The sequence below is a fragment of the Pan troglodytes genome, chromosome 13 (genome assembly GCF_028858775.2).
Source record: "Pan troglodytes isolate AG18354 chromosome 13, NHGRI_mPanTro3-v2.0_pri, whole genome shotgun sequence".
NCBI classification, from domain to species: domain Eukaryota; kingdom Metazoa; phylum Chordata; class Mammalia; order Primates; family Hominidae; genus Pan; species Pan troglodytes.
This window is the reverse complement of record NC_072411.2, coordinates 110,795,855-110,813,276: the sequence shown is the minus strand read 5'-3', so window position 1 is coordinate 110,813,276 and position 17,422 is coordinate 110,795,855. Positions and strand designations below refer to the sequence as shown.

The following is a 17,422-nucleotide window of genomic DNA, read 5'->3' as shown; positions in this document are numbered from 1 at the left end:
GACTTAAATGTAAAACCCAAAACTATAAAAATCCTGGAAGACAACCTAGGCAATACCATTTAAGACATTGGCACAGGCAAAGATTTCATGAGAAAGACACCAAAAGCAATTGCAACAAAAGCAAAAATTACCAAATGGTATCTAATTAAAGTTAAGAGTTTCTGTACACAGCAAAGAAACTATCAACAGAGTAAACCGACAACCTACAGAACAGGAGAAAAATTTTGTAAACTATGCATCCAACAAAGGTCTAATATCCAGCATCTATAAGGAACTTAAACAAATTTACAAGAAAAAAAAACATAAAAAAGTGGGCAAAGGACAAGAACACTTTCCAAAAGATGATATACATGCAGCCAATAATCATATTTTTAAAAAGCTCAACATCACTGATCATTAGAGCAATGCAAACCTTTAATGTTCTTTAAGAGATGTGAGTAATGATGCATTTCCTTAAATGCAACACTGAAGCCAGGGCATAATTCTGATCAAAGATGATTTACTTTCTCATTGTGCAGAATATAAGGTGATGATCACTGTGCTTATACTAAACACTTCATTAGATTGTGTCTATGGAATGGCAAGCAGCAGACCTTAATCTTCTTATTAATTTATTCCCAGTACAGCTGCAAAGATGGCAGGTAAAAAAGCGGGAAAGAAAAGGAGGAAGAAAGGAAGGAAGGAAGGAAGTTTTCCCAGCATCATTTACTAAAGAGACTGTCTTTTCCCCACTGTATGTTTTTGGCAACTTTGTCAAAAATGAGTTCACTGTAGGTGTGTGGATTTACCTCTGGGGTCTCTATTCTGTTCCACTGATCTATGTGTCTGTTTTTATTTCAGTACCATGCTGTTTTGATTACTATAGCTCTGTAGTATAATTTGAAGTCAGGTAACATAATTCCTCCAGTTTTGTTCTTTTTGCTAATGATAGCTTTGGCTATTCTGGGTCTTTTGTGGTTCCATATAAGTTTTAGGATTTTTTTTTCTATTTATGCAAGGAATGCTATCAGTATTTTGATAGGGATTGCATTGAATCTGTAGACCGCTTTGGGTAGTATGAACATTTTAACAATATCCTTCCAATCCATGAACACAGAATATCTTTCCATTTTGTGGTGTTCTCTTCAATCTCTTTCATTAGTGTTTTATAGTTTTAATTGTAAACATCTGTCACTTCTTTGGTTAATTCCTAGGTATTTAATTTTATTTGTGGCATTGTAAATGCAATTAATTTTTATTTCTTTTTCATTTTGTTCATTGTTGGCATATAGAAATGCTACTGATTTTTGTATGTTGAGTTTGTCATCTTCAAATTTACTGAATTCGTTTATCAGTTCTAACAATTTTTTGTAGAGTGTTTAGGTTTTTCCAAATATAAGATCATATCATCTGCAAACAAGGATAATTTGACCTCTTCCTTTTGTATCTGGATTCCCTTTATTTCTTTCTCTTGTCAGATTGCTCTAGCTAGGACTTCCAGTACTGTGTTGAATAACAGTGGTGAAATTGGGTATCCTTGTCATGTTCCAGATCTTAGAAGAAATGTTTTTAATTTTTCCCCATTCAGTATGATACTAGCTGTGGGTCTGTCATATATAGCTTTTATTATGTTGCAGTATGGTTCCTTCTGTATCCAGTGTTTTGAGGTTTTCACCATGAAAGGATGTTGAATTTTATCAAATGCTTTTTCAGCATCAGTTGATGAAACCAATTGTATGGTTTCTGTGATCATATGGTTTTTGTCCTTCTTTCTATTAATATAATGTATCACATTGATTGATTTGCATATACTGAACCATCTTTGCATCCCTGGGATAAATCCCACTTGGTAATAATAAATTATCTTTTTAATGTATTATTGAATTCAGTTTGCTAATATTTTATTGAGGATTTTTGCATCAATATTCATCAGATATATTGGCCTGCAGTTTTCTTTTTTGGATGTGTCATCATCTGGTTTTGGTATCAGGGTAATACTGGCCTCATAGAATGAGTTTGAAAGTATTCCCTCCACCTATATTTTTCAGAATAGTTTGAGTAGAATTGGTATTAGTTCTTCTTTGAATGTTTGGTAGAATTCAGTAGTGAAGCCATCAGGTCCTGTGCTTTACTTTACTGGGGCACATTTTATTACAGCTTTGGTGTCATGCTTGTCATTGTTTTTTTCAGGTTTTGGATTTCTTCATGTTTCAATCTTGGTAGATTGTGTAAGTCTAGGAATTTGTCCATTTCTTCTAGATTTTCCAATTTATTGGCATATAGTTGCTCATAGTAGCCACTAATGATCTTTGAGTTTCTGCAGTATCAGTTGTATTGTCTCATTTTTCATCTCTGATTTTATTTACTTGGGTCTTCTCTCTTTTTTTCTTAGTCTAGAGAAAGTTTCTCTATTTTGTTTATCTTTTTTTAAAAAACAACTTTTTATTTTGTTGATCTTTTGTATTGTTTTTATCATTTCAATTCCATTTATTTCTACTGTGATCTTTATTATTTCTTCTGCTAATTTTGGGTTTGGTTTGCTCTTGCTATTCTAATTCTTTAAGATGCATCATTAGGTTGTTTATTTGAAGTTTTTCTCTTTTTTTGATGTAGGCACTAATAGCTATAAACTTCCCTCTTAGTAGTGCTTTTGCTGTATCCTGTAGGTTTGGGTATGTTGTGTTTTCATTTCATTTCTTTGAAGAAAATTTTTAATTTCCTCTTCAATTTCTTCATTGATCCATGAGTCACTTAGGAGTATATTCTTTAATTTCCATGTGTTTGTAGATTTTGCTCTTGTTATTGATCTCTAATTTTATTCCAGATGCTTTATATTATTTCAATTTTTTGAATGTTTTAAGACTTCTTTTGTGATCTAACACATGGTCTATCCTTGAGAATCATCCATGTGCTAAGGGAAAGAATACGTATTCTGCAGCTGTTGGATGAAGTGTTCTGTAAATATCTATTGGGTCCATTTGGTCTATAGTGCAGATTAAGTCTGTTGTTTCTCTGTTGGTTTTCCATCTGAATGTTCTGTCTAATGATGGAAATGGGGTATTGAAGTCTCCAGCTCTTATTGTTTGGGCTCTATCTATCCCTTTAACTCTAATATGTTTTATACATCTGGGTGCTCCAGTGTTAAGCACATATATATTTACAATTGTTATATCCTCTTGCAGAATTGACCCCTTTATCACTATATAATGACCTTGTTTGTCTCTTTTCATAGTTTTTGTCCTGAAATCTATTTTGTCTGATAAAAATATAGCTACTCCTGGTTTTTTTTCATTCCCATTTGCATGGGATATCTTTTTCCATCTCTTTACTTTCAGTCTATGTGTGTCTTTACAGGTGAACTGTGTTTCTTGCAGGCAACAAACAGACATTAGGTCTTGTTTTCTTATGCATTTTGCCAGTCTGTCTTTTAATTGGAGAGCTTAGTCCATTTACATTCAATGTTATTATTGATAAGTAAGAACTTACTCCAGCCATTTTATTATTTGTTTTCTGATTGTTTTGTGATCTTCTCTTTCTTCTTTCCTTCCTTCCTATCTTCATTTTAATGAAGGTGATTTTGTCTGGTGGTATGTTTTCATTTCTTGCTTTTTATTTATTGTATATTTGTTATTTTTTTATTTGAGGTTACCATGAGGCTTGCATATAATATCTTATAAGCTATTATTTTAAACTGATAACAACTTAATACAGATTGCATAAACAAGAAAGCAGAGAAAAAACTAATAAAAACTCTACACTTTAAATTCGTCCTGTCACTTTTTAACTTTTTGTTGTTTCTATTTATATCTTTTTGTACTACGTCTTGAAAAGTTGTTGTAGATATTATTTTTTATTGGTTTATCTTTTAGCCTTTCTACTTAAGATATGAGTGGTTTACACAGCACAATTACAGTGTTATAATATTCTGTGTTTTTCTGTGTACTTACTATTACCAGTGAGTTTTGTACTTTCAGATGATTTCTTACTGCTCGTAAATGTCCTTTTCTTTCTAACTGAAGAATTCTCTTCAGCATTTCTTGCAGGACAGGTGTCGATGAAATCCATCAGCTTTTGTCTGAGAAAGTCTATTTCTCCTTCGTGTTTGAAATAAAATTTTGCCATATATGCTACTGCTGCATAAAAGTATTTTCCTTCAGCACTTTAAATATGTCATGCGCTCTTTCCTGGACTGTGAAGTTTCCACTGAGAAGTCTACTGCCAGATGTATTAGAGCTCCATTTTATGTTGTTTCTTTTCTCTTGCTGCTTTTAGAATTGGGTGACACAAAACACTTCCTTGACTACTCTGGTTGATGTGTTACTAGGTCACATGCCCCCCAAGACTACTGGCTCCAAGCTCAGCAGAGCACAAGTTCTTGCCCAGGAATTGCAGTCCTTGTGGCTCAGACTACCTTTCAAGTTTATTTAGAATCCTAGAGCACTTTGGACTGCAGTGGTGAGACTTGCCAGAACTCAGCTTCCAACCACTGGGATGGGCAATTTCCCTCTGGCTAGGTTTAGTTTAAATGCTCCCTCTGTGGGCAATGGCTGAGTTCCACCTGGTGTTGCTTTCCACTGTGACAGGGCAACACTGAGTTCCAACGCAAAGTCCCACAATCACTGCACTCTACCTCCCCCAAGCACACAGATTCTCTCTCCATACCAGCTGGTTGCTGTCAGGGAATCGGGGAGGGGGTGGTATAGGCAATTCAAGACTGTCTTTCCTCTCCTCTCAGTGCCTCTTTCAGGGATATGAAATTAAAACCAGGTACTGTGATCACTCACCTGATTTTTTATTCTTATGACGGTGCTTTTCTGTAAGGATAGTTGTTTAATTTGGTGTTTCTACAAGGAGAATGATTGGTGGAGGTTTCTATTTGGCTATCTTGCTCTGCTCTGCCTCCCTTCCAAAAGTTAATTTTTAAAGTTTAGAAGTTGACATAAATGTTGATGTTATTTTAAAATTTATTATAGCCATAAGATACACTTATATGTACACTTTATTGAAATTAGCAGACTATCATCTCTGAAAAATATAATTTTTATAAGTGTGCTATTGTTTTTTGCCATCTTCAGTATATATGTGCATGTATATGTGTATACACAGGAAATATGTGACTGTCGTGCATTTTCCAAAGATCAGCACTATAGTTGCTAATAGTTTTGCTTTTCTGGTATTCACTGGGCAAATGTAGTTTTGCCTGGAAAATGCCCAGGTCCTAGGCTGGGTGCTGCTTTTGCTGCCCAGGAGCAAATTCTCCCTCCCTACTCTCTTCATTTATCATAATTTAAATATGCATGAGCCCAATTTTTACAAAATGAAGGTGAAGTACAATGTTTAAAATTGTTTAACTTCTTTATTTTTATTCACTTTTTTTTTCAGACATAATCTCACTCTGTTGCCCAGGCTGGAGTGCAGTGGCACAATCTAGGCTCACTGCAACCTCCCGGGGTTCAAAGGATCCTCCCACCTCCACCTCCTAAGTAGCTAGTACTACAGGTGCACACCACCAAGCCTGGATAATTTTTGTATTTTTTGTAGAGACTGGGTTCCACCATATCGCCCAGGCTGTCCTCAAACTCCTGGGCTTAGCGATCTGCCTAACTTGGCCTCCCAGACTGCTGGCATTACAGGCCAACTGTGCCTGGGCTGCTTCCTTATTTAAAAAAAAAAAAAAATAGCAATGTGTCCTAAATATCTTCCATGTTAGTACATAGAATTGTCTCATTCTGGTGAATGACTAAGTAGAATAGTTAACCAGTTCCCTATTGTTGACTATTTTGCTTCTTTATATTTTCTTGTTATTACAAATAATGCTACAGTGAACATCTTTGCACCTATATTGCTTGCAAAGATTCCCATATAATAAATTCTTGGTGTTGGGATACCAAGATCAGTTGGGATACTTTCAGTCACAACTAAACATGTCACACACAAAACAATATTAATTACTTACCTCTCTTTATAAGAAATTTGAAGGTGGTTCTAGATTATTTCAGTGCCTCAACTGGATCAGAATCCTGGATATGTGTCTCTGCAATTCTCTTGTCCTTCTCATGGTGTCAAGCTGGCTGTAGCAGGTATCTTATCCATACACAGCAGCCTCCCAATCTGGAAGCAAGTAGGAGATGAGAGTGACAAAATGAGCTCTTTTTGTTGTGACATATGCTTTTTACCAGTAGAGAAGTCCCCAGCAGACACTCTCTTATCTCTCTTTGGGCAGAACTGGGTCTTGTGTCTAATTCTACCTATAGAGAAGCTGGAAGAGATATGAGAGGCAGTTACAAGATTAGAGTTGAGAGTATTGGGAGTGGCCAACCAGCAGCTCAAGCTTACTGCCTGTGGTTGTGCAGTATACAATTCTAGGGGCACTGTTCATACCATGAGTATCATAAATTTCTGGTAAAGGCCATAAAATATGTTGAAGAAGGACCACTTTTTCTTGTCCACATAAAGTTCTCATGTTGTTAGAGTACGCAGTTAACTATACATGAACAGGAGGGGGAGCCTCTGAGAAAAAGGGAGATCTGGAAAATCTCACACCCCAGAGACCACCCAAAACATGCGCGCTAGATAGGAGCAGAGAGGAAGGGAAATACCTATGCAAGAAGGAGCGCCCCTGAAGACACCCAGTATTGCTCACTCTGCAGTTAACGTGTCAGAAGGTAGCTAGCTGCGTGCTGCTAAGGAGGGAAAGAAGGCAAAGGAGAAATTCCTAAGTGATACACAGGCCAGGCGCAGTGAGTATGGATGTGACCACTATACAACCTTCCTGGGGTGGTGGGAATGCACAACACAGCCCTTAGGTAGAATTCACACCTAACACCAGGCTGGCACATCAACTGACAGTAAGGGAGAATCCCACTACCCTGGGGCGGGAACCAGGTAGGGAAAAGCGGGGATGCAAGGCAGAAGCAGAAGAACTAGACAAAGAGAAAAGTAGGAGACTTAAGACAGAGGTGGGAACTTCAAGAAAGAGTCCATTATAATGAAATCCTCAACACAGAACTCGTGGGTCTGCTGGCATTCTCTTTCAGCAGCCCGCTCTACCTCGTCTTTCAGAGTGTACTGTCCCTTTAAATAAACACCGCTACGGCTGGGAGGCTCTTTCCCTGCAGTGTCAGCCGCTGCTCTTCTGGAGTACACTCATTTTTTTTCCACAATAAACTCTTTGCTTCCTATTTCTCTTCAACAAAGCCCTCTGCTATCTCTGAACTGTCTCTTGGCTGAAATCTTTCTCTCAAAACGACTAAGAACCCAGGATTACCAAACTTCTCAGTAACAATATGAGTTAGCAGTGGTCTCAGAGCAGCCTCTGCCACAAACTTTATGGATAATTCCAGACTGCCATCCTAAAATCTGAAAACCCTACCCACTACCACCAACAGCATATGAGACTATGAGCTGTCTTCTCCATACAGTTGTCAGCATTGTTATCAATCTGTGAAACAAAATTTTAAATCACATACTTTTATTATTCACGAGGCACATATGTTCTTACATTAATTGGCTATGGGTGTTTCTTCTATGGTTTGCCAATTTATATATTCTGATCCTCTACTCTTTGGGTTTCTATTTCAGCATTCCAGGGGACATCATTTATCCTGATTCCTGTCTCCAGCCTCTTCGTTCAAGGTTACATGACAATTATTTATTTATTTAAACTTCAAGTTGCTTTGAAAGGTAAACTGTTAAGTTTCTGAGAATAGTAAACTATTTGGCCATTTGTGGAATGAAATAGAGTTCCTAGAAAAGAAGTGAAGTTAGGAGGAGAAAATAAATATGGGGGGGAGGAAGCTTGAATATGTCCAACCTCCCCGCCACCCCCATTCATCACCCCACAGTATCTGTCCCTCCTGAGCTAAGCAGAAATTGCTACTAACAGCAGCCAGATATGGGTGGCGCCTCCGGTTCAGGTGGAGCTCGACAGACAGTAGATGCAAGAAGTTCTCCCCTCTGGACTTGGTGAATCCTAGAGACAAGCATGGGAAAACCCAGAAAAGAAGACCAAAAGGCCAGGAATGCTGAGAAGAGCTTGTGTAGGCTTGATGCATGGACAAAGTGGTGGGGAAAGTTGGTTTCATCCTACATCACATGCCTGCTCTCCACAGTACCCGCAGAAGTGAGAAGAACAGATAAGTTGAAACTTTCCTTCTCCGGCTGACTCCAACAGGGAAAACCAAAGCCTTTTATCCAGCCCTCTATGCTTCTTCTGCCCTCTGGAACTCAAGTCTTTCACCAGCAAAGTATCTTAATTAGATCCGTTTCTCCCAGCGTTTGTCTTCCTTGCTTTGCCTGAAACCTGCCATGTCCTTAATAATAATATATACCCTGCAGCTCTCACAAAGGAAGCCTGCTTTCCTCTCACACCTCAGCTCCTGTGAGCTGGAATGGGAAATCTTTCTGAAGGCTCAGTGATGCTTCTGCATCATTTTTCTTTCCTTCTTCCTCAAACATCCAGCTCAATTCAAGCACATGCACCAGACTATGCTATTCCCTACCCCTCTTTTTGTCAACTACTGATTTTGTCTATTTTGGCTTTTGCCCTTGTCTCAATGGCTTCTTTTTTACCATCCTCCTGTTATTATTCTTATGCCTTGAGCATCCCCATGGAGGTTGTACAGAATCTCAAGCCTCTACCTATTGTTTTTAAGCTTAATCATCCATTTGCGGTCATACCTAGACCTCATCTTCACAAATAACTACACTTCCTCTCAAATCTTGATGTGGGCATCCCGTGAATGAGAAACTCAGCCCCTCTGTCTTGACAGCACTACTCTTACAAAGTTATTGAAGGAAAGTTAGAGGCTCAACAAATGTTTCACAGGACAAACACCCTGACTTCTTTTTTTTTTTTTTTTTTTTTTGAGGCGGAGTCTCGCTCTCGTTGCTCACGCTGGATTGCAATGGCATGATCTCGGCTCACCGCAACCTCCGCCTCCCAGGTTCAAGCAATTCTCCTGCCTCAGCCTTCTGAGTAGCTGGGATTACAGGCATGCGCCACCACGCCCAGCTAATTTTGTATTTTTAGTAGAGATGGGGTTTCTCCATGTTGGTCAGGCTGGTCTCAAACTCCTGACCTCAGGTGATCTGCCCGCCTCGGCCTCCCAAAGTGCTGGGATTACAGGCATGAGCCACCACGCCAGGCAGGCCCTTGACTTCTTTTAAATGTAATGTATTAGCACTTTTTTAAAAGAGCTGTTTTGCACTTCAAGAATTTATAACCCCACATTCCACCTCCCCTCTCCTGATGAGAATCACTAGATTTCCTATACTTCTCCTTTTCCGAACACAAGCCAGTTCTCAGAGAATATCAAGGTTATAATGGCACATATGGGAAAGTCAGGCGTGGTGGTTATGATCTGCAGGTGATGAGCATGCCCCTGCTTTGTTACTGCAAAGAAGTTCTTTAAAGTCCTATTCTGAAATTTTGAAATTCTTCAAATTTTTAATATTATTTTCTCTAGTGACCACTATTTCTGCAATTTTTAACTTCATTTTTACTCAAAGCCCTAGCACTAAAGCCACTCTTTTGTTTTTGTTTATGCATTCTTCCTTACCCAGCTGAGATTTTACAGTTTGTTGCTATACTCTCTTCTTCACATTCACTCCTAACTTTCTCTCTCTTCTCTATCATATTTGGACTTTAAAAATCCACCCTGGTGAAATCTCAGTAGCTGTGTGGTTCACCATAGCTGTACCCAAGCAACTGAACATGGCTGGAGAAAAAGATTTTCTCGTCTTTTAGTGCATGACCACAAACCTCAAACAGACACGTAGCACTGATTTAGCAAGCCTACCTAGTATATAATCCAAATGAGCTGAGTTTCTTTCTGAGATGATAATTTGAAAGTTTCTATCTCACCCTTCCTTTTTGTCTTACTCTTACTGATGCCTTGCTTCTAATTTCACTGAAAAAAATAGTACTTACCAGACAACAACTACATCATCTTCCCAAACCAAATTCAGCAACCTTCTTATACATATTCCTGCCTTCCTTTTGGTTATAATGGAAGAAAGACCCCTCATAAATTGGGGGAATAAATGCCAGGTGGGTGGCTTCAGGAACTCTCTTAGTGCTGACAGTGATTTCAGCTGTCTGCAGCACTAAAGGGGTGATTCCTGTAAGTATACTAGAAGAACCTGGAGGACAACTTTCAACTCAGTATCCCTTACAGATTATCAAAGGCTCAATTAGGAAAGAATTTAAAATGTAGGGGGGATTGCCTGGAGAATTTGCACCTGTGCATGTATTCATCCAGATACATGAAAATCTATTCTTGAGTTAACCAGACCTGTGCAAAGTTTTGTGGCTAGCTGCACAATTACATCTATCCACTTTCATAAAAACGAGTTTTGGTGCTTTACTACCAACATAAACTGAGTGATGTGACAAGAACATCTTCATAAAATTTTCTGCTATATTTACTCAAAGGAGGAGTGGGGAGGCAGCATTTACTTCCTGAAATTGTTTTAATGTGTTCTTTCATTTCTTCCATTATTTTTTCATTTCCACTGCATGATTGCTTTCAGTACAAACGGTATAAAATCTCTTATTTTGAAAAGGAAAACCTTTCGTTGTCCACCCATTCCCCCACCAAATACTCCTTCATTTTTCTGCTCTATGTAAAGCAAAAATCTTTAAAACAATTTTTTCTACTTGCTGTTTCTATTTCCTCTCCATCTGTTCTCTTAAACTCACCCCAATCAAAATTGTATCCACGTACTTCCAATGCAAGTGTTCTTGTCAATGTCACCAGTGACTATAACCTCCACTTGACCAATACAATGGTCAATTCTGAAGGAAATCAAAACATTTTACCCCAACATATATTTCTGTGACATATATTGAAATGGCTGCCACAGGGCCAGCAGACTCAGGTGGGGGAAATTTGCATCTATAGTGAATCTCTCTTAGGGCAGCCAGGCCTTCCTGTTCTAGGCCATTTCTGGATCTAGAAAAGATTAACTGAGAATCTGGAAAGAAGCATTTACCATCTATTCTCTCTGAGGACTACTACCTATGAGGCTTCATCTATATAACAAGGCCACCTATGCTAGCCAAGCCTCTTCCTTTCTCCCTCCCATGAAATGTCTTGCCATTGAAACCTGTTTGGGCCATGCTCTAATTCCCCATTCTTTCCAGAACCTTGAGATTCTATATGAGCTTCTTCACCTCCCCACAGAAGTGGGTCTTCATTCTGAAGTCTCCTGTGCATACAAATAAATTTGTATGCCTTTTCTCCTGTTAATCTATCTGCCTCATATCAACAATTTTCAAATAACTTTGAGGGGGCCCAAGTGTCTTAGTTCTTAGTTTTCAACTTGCTCTATGGTTGCCCACTTCCTCCAAATTTTAAGTTGCCACAGGATCTCAGTCATAGGGCCTCTTCCCTTAACTATCCACATGCACTAATTTCCTTTGGCCCCATAAAGAGAATGTACTTATTGATGATTTCCAAGTATATATCTCTAGCTTTGATCTCCCTCCTGACCTTCAAACTCAGGTAATCATCTGTCTCCATCACATGTCCACTTAGACGTCTAATCGGCATTTCAGTCTTACTATCTCAAACCTTTAAGAAGTTTCTTCCTTCCCAATTTTCCCCCCATCTCCCCATCAATGGCATCTCTGTCTTCCAGAGGCTCAAGCCAAAATCTTTAGGTCATCCCCGACACTTCTCTTTCTCATCTATGCCACACCCAATTTCTTGGCTCTATATACAAAGAATATTCAGAATCCAACCACCTTGCCTGCTACCTCTTTGATCTAAGCCAACATGTCCTCTTGTCAGATTATTTTTCTAGAACCATAACTGATCTGCCTGTTTGCACTTACTCCCTTAAGTATAATCTCAACACAGCAGCCAAGGTGATCCTTTTAGAGTATAAGTTAGATCATATCATTTCCTTATCTAACCCTTCCAAATGGCTTTTTATGTAATTCAGAACAAAGTCTTTCACTCTCCTTCTCTACATCCTCACTGGTCTTATTATACTGTTCAAAGTACACACCAGGCATGCTCTTACCTCAAGACCTTTGTACTTGCTTTTTCCTTGGACTGGAAAGATTTTTGCCTTAAAAACCACATAACTTAATCCCTCGTGTTTTTCAGCATGGGTTGAAAACCTGTTATATCATCAGAGAAACCTTTGCTAACTACCAGTTCGTTATCTACCCATCCTCCTCTCTCCCATTTCTCTGCCTTTCTTTTTATTTATTTATTTATTTAAGACAGAGTATTGTTCTGTTGCCCAGGCTGCAGTGCAGTGGTGCAATCTCGGCTCACTGCAACCTCCGCCTCCTGGGTTCAAGCGATTCTCCCGCCTCAGCCTCCCTAGTAGCTGGGATTACCAGCACGCATCACTATGTTTGGCTAATTTTTGTATTTTTAGTAGAGACGGGGTTTCACCATGTTGGCCAGGCTGGTCTTGAACTCCTGACCTCAAGTGATCCACCCGCCCTGGCCTCCCAAAGTGCTGGGATTACAGGCATGAGCCACCGCGTCCAGTCCCTTTCTTTTTTCTTCATAGGCTTATCACCATTTGACACACACAAACTTTTTTAATCTGCTGCTTTGTGATAGAATATAAACTTCATGAGAGCAGGAACTCCTTGCTTTTGTTCACTGTCATATCCCCAACATGCAAAACAGTGCTTGACATATAGTAGTCACTTAAATATATTTTTGGAATGAATGAATCACATAGTATCCCTTTATAAGCATCCAAGAGAGAAATTTTTCTGTGTATACACATTAGCATCACTCTTTCCATTGGCTTCTAGCATTGGAAAGTCAAATTTGGGGTCTCCCTTCAATCTCAATCCCAATTTCATCCATCCTTTTTATTTTCTTTTATGTCATGACTTTTCTATTAACTTTTTAATTAACTTTCTTTTTACTTTATAATTTTGTAATATTAATTTTTGTTACCTCCCTTTATTCCATCCATTAGGTTTATAAAAGATCAGCAAGCATATAACATGTTTTATGGTTAACGAATGAGAGAACCATTAAAATCTGTCCATTTTTATTTTGTGATATGCAGAAATTCCAAGAGAACTCTTCAAATCACTCATAAGATCCCTTTAAAAACCTTCCAAAAAATTTTTAAAATAATGAAATTAGAGTTAACTTATGTAATTTGGTTTATTTCTGCAAATATCATGGAAAGACCACTTTTAGGGCAGTGTATCTAAACCCTATAGAAATATCAAATTCCATAAATGAGCATTTTTCATTAGCTGGAATAATTGCTAATGGTCTCCTATTAGTATTTTCTGTTAATATATTTTAATAATAATGTCAGAGATAAGAGAAAGGTTTTTTCACGAAGAGACACATACACATTTACATTCCAATATTTAAAAAATTATTTCTAATTAGGCTTTACTTATTATCTGGTATGTTTTGTTTTTATTTCTTGCAGGGTAGAGGGTTTTTGGTGGTCGGAGGAGAACATATTTGCAAATATGTTGTTTTGTTATTTTTGAGTGAAAAGAACATTGTATTCATCAAACAACTGGTTATTGACTTGATTCAATATTCCTGCCACATTTCAATCAGTTGATAAATAAACTTCTTTGTAAGTCCTTGAAAATTAGACTTTAATGTGAAATGTATTGAAAATGTGGCTGACGAACAAACAGTCAAAAGAAGAATTATTCTAGAAATGGAAGGTAAGTGATCATATAAAACAAGCAAAACAAAAGAGGAAATAAAGAATAATTTTTAAAAAATAAGAATTATTCATCAAACAAGCTCCATGAATGATCACAGACCACAATGCAGTATAAAATTATACTCCTGAGTGTATATGTATGTATATGTGTACACAAAGCAAAATACAATAAATAAATTAGATACATGTTGTATTAGTCAGCTCAGGCTGCCAAAACAAAATACCATAGACTGGGTGGCTTAAGCAATGGAAACTTATTTTCTCACAGTTCTGGAGGCTGAAATTTCAAGATCAGGTTGCCAGCCTGGTTGGGTGCTGGTGAGGGCTCTCTCCCTGGCTTGCAGATGGCTGCCTTCTGTCTGTGTCTTCACACAGTGGAGAGAGAGCAAGAATTAGCACCAAGGTAATGGGGCACTGCTGTAAAGATACCCAAAAATGTGGAAGCAACTTTGGAACTAGGCAACAGAAAGAGGTTGGAACAGTTTGGAAGGCTCAGAAGAAGATAGAAAAAAATGTGGGAAAGTTTGGGACTTCCTAGAGACTTGGAGGGCTCAGGAAACAGAAAGATGTAGGAAAGTTTGGAATTTCCTAGAGACATGTTGAATGGCTTTGACCAAAATGCTGAGAGTGATATGCACAATGAGGTCCAGGCTGAGGTGGTCTCAGATGGAGTTGAGAAACTTGTTGGGAACTGGAGTAAATGTCACTCTTGCTATGCTTTAGCAAAGAGACTGATTGCATTTTGCCCCTGTCCTAGAGATCTGTAGGACTTTGAACATGAGAGATGATTTAGGGTATCTGGCAGAATAAATTTCTAAGCAACAAAGCATTCAAGAGGAAGCAGAGCATAAAGTTTGGAAAATTTGCAGCCTGATGATGTGATAGAAAAAAAAAAAAAAACATTTTCTGGGGAGAAATTCAAGTCAACTGCAGAAATTTGCATAAATACTGAGGAGCCAAATGTTAATACCAAGACAACAACGGGGATGGGGACGATGTCTCCAGGGCATGTCAGAGACATTCACAGCAGCCCCTCCCATCACAGGCCCAGAGGCCTAAGAGGGAAAAGTTGTTTCCTGGGCTGGGCCTAGGGGCTTCCTGCTCTATGCAGTCTCAGGACATGGTGCCCTGCATCCTAGCTGCTTCAGCACCAGCCATGGTTAAAAGGGGCCAAGATACAGTTCAGACCATGGCTTCAGAGGGTGCAAGCCATAAGCCTTGGCATCTCCCATGTGGTGTTGAGCCTATGGGTATACAGAAGTCACAAAATGAGGTTTGGGAACCTCTACCTAGATTTCAGAGGATGTATAAAAATGCCTGGATGTCTAGGCAGAAGTTTGCTGCAGGGGCAGAGCCCTCATGGAGAACCTCTACTAGGGCAGTGTGGAAGGAAAATGTGAAGTTCAAACCCCCACACAGAGTCCCCACTAGGGCACTGCCTAGTAGAGCTGTGAGAAGAGGGCCACCATCCTCCAGAACACAGAATGGTAGATCCACCAACAGCTTGCACTATGTGCCTGGAAAAGCCACAGGCACCAAACAACAGCCCATGAAAGCAGCTAGGAGGGGACCTGTACCCTGCAAAGCCACAGGGGTGGAGCTGCCCAAGGCTATGGGAACCCACCTCTTGCATCAGCATAACCTGGATGCTGGAGACATGTAGTCAAAGGAGATCATTTTGGAATATTAAGGTTTAATGAATGCCCTATTGGATTTTGGACTTGCATAGGTCCTGTAGCCCCTTCGTTTTGGCCAATTTCTCCCATTTGGAATGAGTGTATTTACCCAATGTCTGTGTTCTCATTGTATCTAAGACGTAACTAACTTGCTTTTGATTTTACAGGCTCATAGGCAGAAGGTACTTGCCTTGTCTCAGATGAGACTTTGGACTTGGACTTTCGGGTTTATGCCGGAATGAGTTAAGTCTTTGGAGGACTGTTGAAAAGGCATAAATGTGTTTTGAAATGTGAGGACATGAGACTTGGGAGGGGCCAGGGGTGGAATGATATGGTTTGGCTGTGTCCCCACCCAAAATCTCATCTTGAATTATAACCCCTATAATCCCCATAATCTCCACAGCTCAAGGGCAGGTCCACGTGGAGGTAATTAGATCATGGAAGCAGTTTCCCCCATGCTGTCCTCATGATAGTGAGTCTCATGAGATCTGATGGTTTCCTAAGCATCTGGCATTTCCCTTGCTTGCACTCACTGTGTCCTGCTGCCCTGTGAAGGTGCCTGATTCCCCTTTCCCTTCTGCCATGATTGTAAGTTTCCTTAGGCCTCCCCAGCCATTTGGAACTGTGAGTCAATTAAACCTCTTTCCTTTATAAATTACCCAGTTTCAGGTATTTCTCCATAGCAGTGTGAGAATGGACTAATACAGTAAATATAAACCAATTCTTTTAAGTAAATATAAAGAAAATATAAACCAATACTTATAAGGGCACTAATTCCATTATGGGGGCCCCACAATTATCATTTCATCTAACTTTAATAACTGCCCAAAGGCCCCATCTCCAAATACCATCACATTGGGGGTTAGGGTTTCAACATACAAATTTGGGGGTACACATTTAGTTCACAACACATGTTAACTGTGAATTTCTTATTTTATAAATAAAATGTCAAAGTTTAACATGTTTATTTCAAAGGTCTTTTAGAACTGTGTTACACTGAGTTTCACTTTGTGATAGCCAGAATTTTAAGAAGGCCCCCATGATGGTTAATACTGAGTGTCAACTTGATTGGATTGAAGGATGCAAAGTATTATTCCTGGGTGTGTCTGTGAGGGTGTTGCCAAAGGAGATTAACATTTAAGTCAGTGGACTGGGAGAGCTAGACCCACCCTCAATCTGGGTGGGCACATTCTAATCAGCTGCCAGCATGGCTAGAATGAAAGCAGACAGAAGAACGTGGAAGGACAAGACTGACTGTGTCTTCTGGCCTACATCTTTCTCCTACATCCAGGAAGCTGGATGTTTCCTGCCTTCAACATCAGACTCCAAGTTCTTCAGCTTTTGGACTCTTGGACCTACACCAATGGTTTGCCAAGTGCTCTTGGGTCTTTGGCTACAGACTAAAGGCTGCACTGTCAGTTTCCCTACTTTTGAGGTTTGGGGACTCCGACTGGCTTCCTTGCTTCTCAGCTTGCAGATGGCCTATTGTGGGACTTCACCTTGTAGTTGTGTGAGTCAATACTCTTCAATAAACTCCCCTTAATATATACATCTATCCTATTTGTCCTGTTCCTCTAGAGAACCCTGACTAATTCAGCCCCCAAGATTACCACCTACTATTGTCCTCACCCAGTATAATCCCCTCCCTTTGAGTGTAGGTAGAACCTCTGAACGTGGGATTTCACTCCCATGACTAGGTTAGTAATCAGTTGATTTTCAAGTAATAAAAGGGAGATTATCCTGGGTGGGTATGATCTAATCAGAAAAGCCTTTCAAAGAAGGTGAAGTGTCAGAAAGATGCTCTCCTTCTGACCTCTAAAAAGACGTAAACTTCACTGAGTTTTAAAGCTGCAAGGAAATATATACTTTCACATGAACATGAAAGAGGGCTCAGTCTCCAGATAAGAATCCAGGCCCTCCTGCAACACCTTGATTGCAGCCTTGTAAGATGCCCTGAGGCAGAGAACCCGGTTAAGCCATAACTGGATTCCTGATTCTCAGAAACTACGAGATAATGAATGTGTATTTTTTTGTTTGGTTTGGTTTGGTTTGGTTTTTGAGATGGAGTCTCGCTCTGTCGCCCA

General features: G+C 39.2%; 1 long non-coding RNA gene across 4 annotated transcripts in view; it reads right to left on the bottom strand.

Annotated features, from left to right (window-relative positions):
• The window catches only part of LOC134808004 (uncharacterized), a 316,641-nt gene that overhangs the window by 281,218 nt on the left and 18,001 nt on the right, over positions 1–17,422 (bottom strand). For all 4 annotated transcript variants that reach the window (XR_010149863.1, XR_010149860.1, XR_010149861.1 and 1 more), the window contains exon 2: positions 5,936–6,090. This is a non-coding gene — a long non-coding RNA (uncharacterized LOC134808004). The remainder of the gene's footprint in view (positions 1–5,935; positions 6,091–17,422) is intronic.